Source organism: Corapipo altera, unplaced genomic scaffold (genome assembly GCF_003945725.1).
Source record: "Corapipo altera isolate COAL_440 unplaced genomic scaffold, ASM394572v1 190, whole genome shotgun sequence".
In the NCBI taxonomy this organism is placed as follows: Eukaryota; Metazoa; Chordata; class Aves; order Passeriformes; family Pipridae; genus Corapipo; species Corapipo altera.
The window spans coordinates 43940-52446 of record NW_020885006.1 but is presented as its reverse complement, the minus strand read 5'-3'; the positions used below and the strand labels follow the sequence as shown (position 1 = coordinate 52446).

Below are 8507 nucleotides of genomic sequence, written 5' to 3'. Positions count from 1 at the left end.
TCTTCCCAAAGAATTTATTTATTCCTTGGAAGGAATAACCTGTGTCAAGGTCACAATCTTTGCAAAGAATTCATTTATTCCTTGGAAGGAATAACCTGTTTCATGGTCACAATCCTTTCCAAAGAATTAATTGATGTTCTTGGCAGAACTCGTATCAATGTAGTTTTTATTCTATGTTGAGATTATTTGATATAACTTGGGACATAGATATTGATATATTCACAGTGAGAGAGATTCCTGAACTGTCTGGACACAATCCTGTGCCATGTGCTCTGGGATGGCCCTGGGACCAGATGAGCCACTGGTCACTTCCTGTGATCTTTATTTAAAAATTGATAAACTGATGGTGATCAATACCCAGCACCAGTGAGGAGATGGAATTCCTGCTGATCCATTGGAACCAAATGGTGCCACAGAAATGTTTTGGGACCCCGGGGGGGGGTGGGGATATTTCAGAGCTCAAAGTGCTGAATCTGGTACAAACCAGCTCAAAGAACATGAGGACATCTCTGTTCCAGAACATCCCACAGGGAGATATCCAGTATATCCATTTATTACTCCCACATCCTTCTCTGTGCTGTCACTCTCAGAGGCAGCATTATCCTGTTTTTTTCGCCTCCATGGCTTTCCATTCTCATGGTCCTGCCTTCCACTCACATTTGATGGTGCGATTTCACTTTGTGCTTCCCTCGTGTTGGTACCAGTGGTTACTGAGTTGTTTTTTCACTGCTCTTCCCTCCTCACTTCCCTGGTTCCACCTGCACTGTGTTACATCCACTGAGACGCTTCTGACCTCAAGATTAGTGCAGGATTATTTCTGAAGGATCAGAAAACTGATGGTTTTAAGTTATAGGGAAGAGAGGAAACAGCCTCAAGACATTAGGAAAGATTTCTTCATGGAAAAAGTTGCCAAGCACTGGAATGGACTTCCCAGGGCAGTGGTGGAGTCCCCATCCCTGGAAGTCTTCAAAGACCACATGGATGTGGCACTTGAGGACAATGGGAGAGGTTGGACTCCATGACCTGGGAGGTATTTTCCAAACTTAAGGATTCTGGGATTTCATTCATTTAAGTTTTAAAAATGGTGCATTTTTGCACTTCTGTGTGTAGTTTGTCCAGAGGAATCTCTCAGGCAATGAAAATCACTGGCTGAGCCACAATTCCAACCAGGAATGGGCTGGAAGAGCCTTTGAGAGTAAACAGGGCCCTGAACTACAAGAGGGTTCAGGAGCTGTGGAGCACCAAGGGATGAGAAAAGAGCGTTCAAGAAAATAGTGTGAATTTTCCTCTCATACCTCGGAATAACTTTGTTTTACTCAGCAGAACAAATAAGGCAGAGCCTTTGCCGGAGGGGAGGGAGCCACGGGAGAGATTCCACAGTAAATCAACATTTACCTCCCTGAGTCACACTGAGAATTCCGTGGCCCTGAGGCCCTTTTGAACAAATAGCTGGGAATGAACACCAAGGGGCTGGGAGGAGTTCTACAAACCTTCTCCTTGCTTTTAATGTCTCTGTACACGAAGCCAAGAGGGACATTCCAAGGGGGGATGTGTGTTTTTGCTGCTAATTTTGGTGTTCAGCAGCTCAGGGGGGCGTTAAAAAGTCCTACAGGTTGTTGTGTTGGTTTTTGTCAATCGTTAAATCCTTCCATGGATCTTTTTCTGGCCAGATATTTCAGGACACTGAGTGAGGATGAATGATGGGGCTTTGAGGTCCCTTCCAACACAAACTGTTCTGGGATTCTGTGAGTTTTTTGTAGCTTTTAGGCTTTTCAAGCTGTCCCCCACCTCAAAAGGGAAGGGAGCACCCAGGATTCGTGAATTGGAAAAGGAGCTACAAAAGTCAGAGGGTGCAGAAAAACTTAAAAAGTTTTATTTGTAAATGACAGACTCGGGGTGGAAATTGGTGTAAATTAGTTCCTGATCTTCTGGTGTGTGGGGTTTGAGTGAGGAGGAGGGGGAGAGGGAGTTGAGAGAGAGAAAAAAAGGAAGGAAGGATGATCCCCAGTCCTGGCTCCAGCACAGACCCAGCTGAAGGGGTGTCCTGAGTCCTGGGATTCATGGGAACACCTTTTTGGGGATAAATTCCCCCACCCGGGAGATCACTTTATTCCTTTCTATGCAGCTTAGTTCTCATGCAAGATTTGGGGTCTTGCTTGGTCCTGATCCCCCCGTGGTCCATTCCCACTTCTCCAGCTCATCTGTGCTGATCTCCAGGAGCCAGAACAAGGATGTTTGTCCCAGAAAGTGCTGCCCTCCCTCCACGTGACCCCTTCTCCAGCCACATCCTGCTCTTCCTCACTGTGTGTTATTCCCACAATCCTTGGTTGGCTCCATGGCCATCCAACTGCCGGGGTTTGGGACAGACGCATCAACTCTGATCTCCTGGGCTCCTCCACACCCTCCCCTGTTGGTGCCTTCAGTTAAACTCCATCTCTTCTGCTGCCCTGGATCAGCTGCCTTTTGTTCTCTCTGTCCCAAAGGGAAGGAGATCCTTGGAGTGGAGTTGTCTTGTTCCCACCTGGGAATGGGAAGGGGATTAATGCTGATGTTTCTAAGCTGCTCCTGGGTTTTGCTTGGAGAGGAGCAGATGTGCTCATTTAGTGGGAAGCGATTGTCCTTAGCAGGGAAACAAATTCTGCTCAAGATCTCCAAATAAAATATTGGTTTAACTCAGCAGGAGCACAGGTGACCTAAAGCAATTGATTGAGGGGAATTTTGATTTGTTAATTGATTGATTTTGGGTTCCAGGGAGACCTTAGAGCCCCTTGCAGGGCCTAAAGGGGCTCCAGGAGAGCTGGAGAGGGACTGGGGACAAGGCATGGAGGGACAGGACACAGGGAATGGCTTCCCACTGCCAGAGGGAAGGGTTAGATGGGAGACTGGGAAGGAATTTCTGGCTGAGAGGGTGGGGAGGCCCTGGCCCAGGTTGCCCAGAGAAGCTGTGGCTGCCCCTGGATCCCTGGGAGTGTCCAAGGCCAGGTTGGAGCAGCCTGGGCTGGTGGAAGGTGTCCCTGCCCATGGCAGGGGGTGGCACTGGATGGGCTTTTAAGGTCCTTCCAACCCAAACCACTCTGGATTTTTATCATTAACTCATAGAATAAGTAAAAAACTAGAGTTTGCAATACTGGATAAATTTTAAAGCCTGATCAAGGTTTAATATGCAAATGAACAAAAGGGCCATGGGTGGGTCATCTGCAAAAATAGTGATAAAATCTGCTAAAAGGAGTGACTTTCTTGCCAGAGAGCCAGTGAGCGTGAGCTGGAGTCAGAACTTGGGCTCTCTGCAGGACTGCAGAATAAATTGAATGTGTTGTGCTCCAGAACTGCCCAGACTGGATGATCTACTGTCTGTTCTGGGCTTCAAATTGGTCTGTAATTCTTTGGCCAGTGGCTGTGGCAAAGCTACACGACAACGAGCAGGACCTGCCATGAATCTTCCTGGGAAGAAAGAGCTGCCAGGTCGTTCATCTTCCCCTTGCCAGCGCCGTGACAGGTCCCTGGCAGGCCCTGGCAACGGTTACGTGCTTTTAATTAGAGTGCTGCAAGATTTACATCGGTGCTCCAGCTCCTGCCCCACCATATCCCACTGCAGAGAAATGTTCTGCCCGCCCAGCTGGCAGGGGATGGAGATTTTTCCAAGGAATAACTGATTCTCGGGAGCGCGTCAAGGACGAGGGCTTGAATTCAGCCCAGAGGAGTGGGGTGGGAAGTCCCAACTCTAATTCCTTCTGGGTAACTGTCAATCCGTGGTCCCTGCACAAAAATCAGCTTTTAAGAGCATTTTTTCCATTATTTTGTGGAAGGGTTGGGATATCTTTTATTTTCAGGAGCAACAGCCTCTGCCCATCAGAAGTTCTTTAGTGAATACGTGGCATTAAAATGCTGCACCTTAAAACTGGGAAAGGCTGGAGGTGTTTTTAAATAACAGCGGCTAAAAATAGTGATGGACAAGCCACCATATATTGCAAGGCACAATGGACCCTTTGCATCAGGATCCATGAAGGAAAATTACCCAAGTTCCTGGTTTTTAGTACAAATTAGGCAGGAAAAGGAATATGAACATGGGAAGCAGAGTCTGGAAAGGTCAGAAACCTTGGCTGGAATTAAAGACTGGTCTTTGAGGAAATTTTTCCCTCCTGTTGCCCAGAATTCCACTGCCCAGCTGCTGTATCTGCAAACACCTGTGATGCTGTGCTGGAGGCATTTTGGGGCTTCATTTATTTGTCTGTTTATTTATTTGCTTCTACCTGAACTTCCACTGTGTTCAGGAGCTCCAGTTCTGCTCTGCAATGCAAAATAAATCCGGGTTTACGTGTCTGCAATGAGGTTATAAATCAAAATCCATTTAAATGACCTCCAAACCTCGATGCAGGGCCACGGATTTTATGTGGTTCTGGGTGGGTGGCTGGGTCGAACTCAGTCCTTTTGTTCTTAAAGAACTGTAATAGGAAAACCATGGAAATGAGTTTAAAACCTGCAGATTTAGATGAGTTTAAAACAGGTAGAGGGAGTGTGTTGAGTTGGTTTTGACTTTGTGCACTGTGTGATGTAATTATAGAATGACTTGATACTTCAAAAAAAATTAGGGATTGTATTTTCTGGTGATTAGTGAGGACTGAGGCTGGTGTTTGTCACTCAGGCCCTAATTCCCATTTTTAACTCATTGAATCCCAGAATGTTTTGGGTTGGGAGGGACCTTAAAGCCCATCCAGCCCCACCCCCTGCCATGGGCAGGGACACCTTCCACTGGCCCGGGTTGCTCCAACCTGGCCTTGGACACTTCCAGGGATCCAGGGGCAGCCACAGCTTCTCTGGGCAACCTGGGCCAGGGCCTCCCCACCCTCCCAGCCAGGAATTTCTTCCCAATATCCCATCTAACCCTGCCCTGTGGCAGTGGGAAGCCATTCCCTGTGTCCTGTCCCTCCATGCCTTGTCCCCAGTCCCTCTCCAGCTCTCCTGGAGCCCCTTTAGGCCCTGCAAGGGGCTCTCAGCTCTCCCTGGAGCCTTCTCTTCTCCAGGGGAACCCCCCCAGCTCTCCCAGCCTGGCTCCATAAAAATACCACACTGTAGGAAAAAGTGGATCTTGCCCAGTCAGCTCCAGGCTGGCAAAGAACCCTCCTGATTTTTGGAGCAGGGATTCAGCCCCTGCATCAGAATCCAGGAGTGCAGCAGGTCCCGTTCCCGGCCCCACACCGGCAGGGACCATAAACGGCTTTAATGTGCTTTTTGTGATGTGTGAACACGAATATCCTTCCCCTCTCCTGGGATTCAACTCACAGTGACCTCTACCCTCTCTCTGCAGGAGGAATATGAAACGTTGGCAGTGTGATTATTCCTGCCCCAGGCACATTCCCTGTTTTCCTCCGCCGGGACTCGGCCGTGCCACAGTGTCTGGGTGCTGCTCCCCTGCAGCCAACAGCAGTAAGTCAGGCTGGTTTCTTTATTTCCCTTTTTTAAGGATTGAAAACATTAATATCTGTAGCAGTAAGAGAGGTTGTGGAATCCCCTGGATCCCTGGAAGTGTCCAAGGCCAGGTCGGAGCAACCTGGACCAGTGGAAGGTGTCCCTGCCCATGGCAGGGGGTGGAATAAGATGGTTTTTAAGGTCCCTTCCAACCCAACCCATTCCATGATTCCATGATTCTGCGATCCAGTGCCAGCCATCTTAGAACCACAACCACAAACCTTGTGTGGAAGGGAAAAAAAATGGTTAAAAAATGAAGAATTGGAGGTGTTTGCTCAGCACTGCAGAGCTTCAGCTTTGGTTAGAGGAGTAGCTGCTGCAGGAGGTTAAGAACTTACAGGATTAAAAGAACTGATGATATTTAAACCCAGTTTCTGAAGGTTCATTATCCCCGTTGAACAAGGCAGTTGTTAAATATTGGGATAAGAAGGAAACTGTTCCTGAGTGGGAAGTTATTTTATCGAGGTCACCTGAAGAATATCTTTCTCAACAGCACTGATTTTTGCTTAAAGTTGCCTGGGTGAGTGGATTTTTAGTAAGACTGTGTTTAAAAGCTTTGCCCAAAGATCTCTTGCCAAACCCACACAATTATGCAGAATTCCAGTGTTGGAATTCAAATACTTCCTTTACATTTGTTTTTATTTTAATGCAAAATATAGGAAGGTGCTGAATGCAATGTCTCTAATGGAGTTTTGTCCATACCAGAGAACTCACATGATAGGAAATTAATGAGATGTATTAGGGCATTATTTTCCCTTGACAAATGAACGGATTTTTGCACTGGATTTAATGTATGGAAAAAATTGCACCAATTAAAAGCGAAGCCTGAGGCTCAACCATCAGAACTCAAGTGTCAAAATAGAAATATTGCCCAGGGAGCCATTTTATAAAGAGGAGAAGGAGGGTTGTCCCCTCAGAAAGGGATTCTAGACAAAACTTTGGCATTTCAAGAGCCAGGAGGGTGAAAAATTGCCTAATTTACGGAGTGATACTACTGTGGTTGTGAGAAATGCATGGTGAGGTGATTGGAGAAGAAAAATTCCATGTTAATGAAACCAAACCCTTAACCAGAAGAAAAAGAGAAGGAAATGAGTTTCCGTTTTCTCACATCTTCAAAATCTGAGCCTGATGCCATAAAATTCCAGCTTTGTGCTTTCTGGGAAGCACAATCATCCTGGCCCCTGCTTTGGGTTCCTCCTCCAGCCGGAATACCTATGTCACAGCAGGAATTTTGCATCTTTCCATGGAATTCAGGGTGAGCCAGGAGAGCCCTGGGTTGGAAGAGCTGAGCTGAAAGTGAGCCTGGAGGGACCTGCGGGGTCTGAGGGTCTGTGGGACTGTGGGATGGGATCCCTGTGCCCTGGGAAGGGGTTTTGCTGCTGAGGGCTGGTTTCCTTTGGTAGAAGGTGGAGTCACACCATTGTTTAGGTGGGAAAAGCCCTCTGAGTCCAACCAGCCCCAGCACTGCCAAGGCCACCACTGAGCCACGTCCCCAAGTGCCACATCCACAGGGCTTGGAAATCCCTCCAGGGATGGGAATCACCCCTGCCCTGGGAACCTGTGCCAGGGCTGGATGGCCCTTTTCAGGGAGAAATTCCTCCTCCTGTCCCACCTGAGCCTCCCCTGGCCCAGCTGGAGGCCGTTCCCTCTCCTCCTGTCCCTTGTTCCCCGGGAGCAGAGCCCGACACCCCCCGGCTCCCCCCTCCTGTCAGGGGGTTGCAGAGCCAGAAGGTCCCCCCTGAGCCTCCTTTGCTCCAGGCTGAGCCCCCACAGCTCCCTCAAGGAGAAGGTGTCTGGAGCTGTCATGGACATTAAAGGGTGGTGAGGCCTTGTCAGGGGCTGCCCAGGGAGGTTTGGAGTGCCCAGCCCTGGAGGTGTCCCAGGAAGGCCTGGCCGTGGCACTCAGTGCTCTGGGCTGGGGGACAAGGTGGGCATCGGGCACAGGGGGGATCCATGGGCTGGGAGGGCTTTTCCAGCCTCAGGGATTCTGTGCTGTGCTGCAGACACCACCCTGCAGTTGCAGTGGAGTAAAACTGGGATGTGGCCTTTAAATTAAAACACCATAAAGGTTCAGAATCCCAACGCTCTGCTCCTCATGAGCTCCTGCACCAATTTCCATTCACATATTCCCACGTCCATCACTGTCAGCAGCAGGAATTTGAGGACAGGGAGGTTTTTCCAGCACTGCTGGTGCCCAGCAGTTCATCCCCACGGTCCTGCTCCAGCTCCCAGCTCTGTCCCTGCCGAGGGCTGAGGTGTCTGTGGGATCCCAGCCTTGTTCCTGCTCAATGGCCCTGCAAAATCCACACACTTGGAGCCTTCACAACAGAGGTTATTTTATAGCTCTAATAAAATCCTTGGGGGATAGATTATTTACCTCAGTGTTGTTACTCCCTGGTTTGAATCCACTTTTCAAATGGCCGATCAGTCACCCCCACAGCCTCAGTTTTTACAGCAATAATTTCCTGGGGATTCCAGCACGGACTGGGCACGGGCTGGGAGTGTCACACAGGGGCTGGAACACCCCTTTGTGCTCCTGAGCAGTTCTCATACTCCAGAAGTCATCATGGAATGGTTTGGATTGGAAGAGACCTTAAAGCCCATCTCATTCCAGCCCCTGCCATGGGCAGCGACACCTCCCACTAGCCCAGGTTGCTCCAACCTGGCCTTGGACACTTCCAGGAATGTTCAGGTAAACAAGGTATTTTAAGGAGCACAACCAAAGAGCAAGAACAGGAGGAGTTTTTACACTACAAAGCAATTTTTACATCAGTAATGCCATTATTTGTTCTTTATTATAAATGTTACTGTCTGATGCTGTTTCACCCAACAAATATACCTCTGCACATTGAATATCTTACCCCATTAGATTGTGTAATTCCCATTACATATCACATGGGAATGTGAGTGCCAGATCCCACTGCATTGCACTTCTTCCACAGCTTTGACTCCTTAAAAAACAGGAAAAGACAGGATAATCCCTATAAATAACCTTGCCTTCTATTCCTACATGGGGTGCTGGTGGGTGGATTTTCATCTTT

At 48.4% G+C, this 8507-nt stretch overlaps 1 long non-coding RNA gene across 1 annotated transcript in view; it reads left to right on the top strand.

Annotated features, from left to right (window-relative positions):
* The first annotated feature begins 5232 nt into the window (after positions 1-5232).
* LOC113958793 overlaps positions 5233-8507 on the top strand; it is a 46120-nt gene continuing 42845 nt past the window's right edge. Inside the window, exon 1 of the long non-coding RNA XR_003531626.1 lies at positions 5233-5424. This is a non-coding gene — a long non-coding RNA (uncharacterized LOC113958793). The remainder of the gene's footprint in view (positions 5425-8507) is intronic.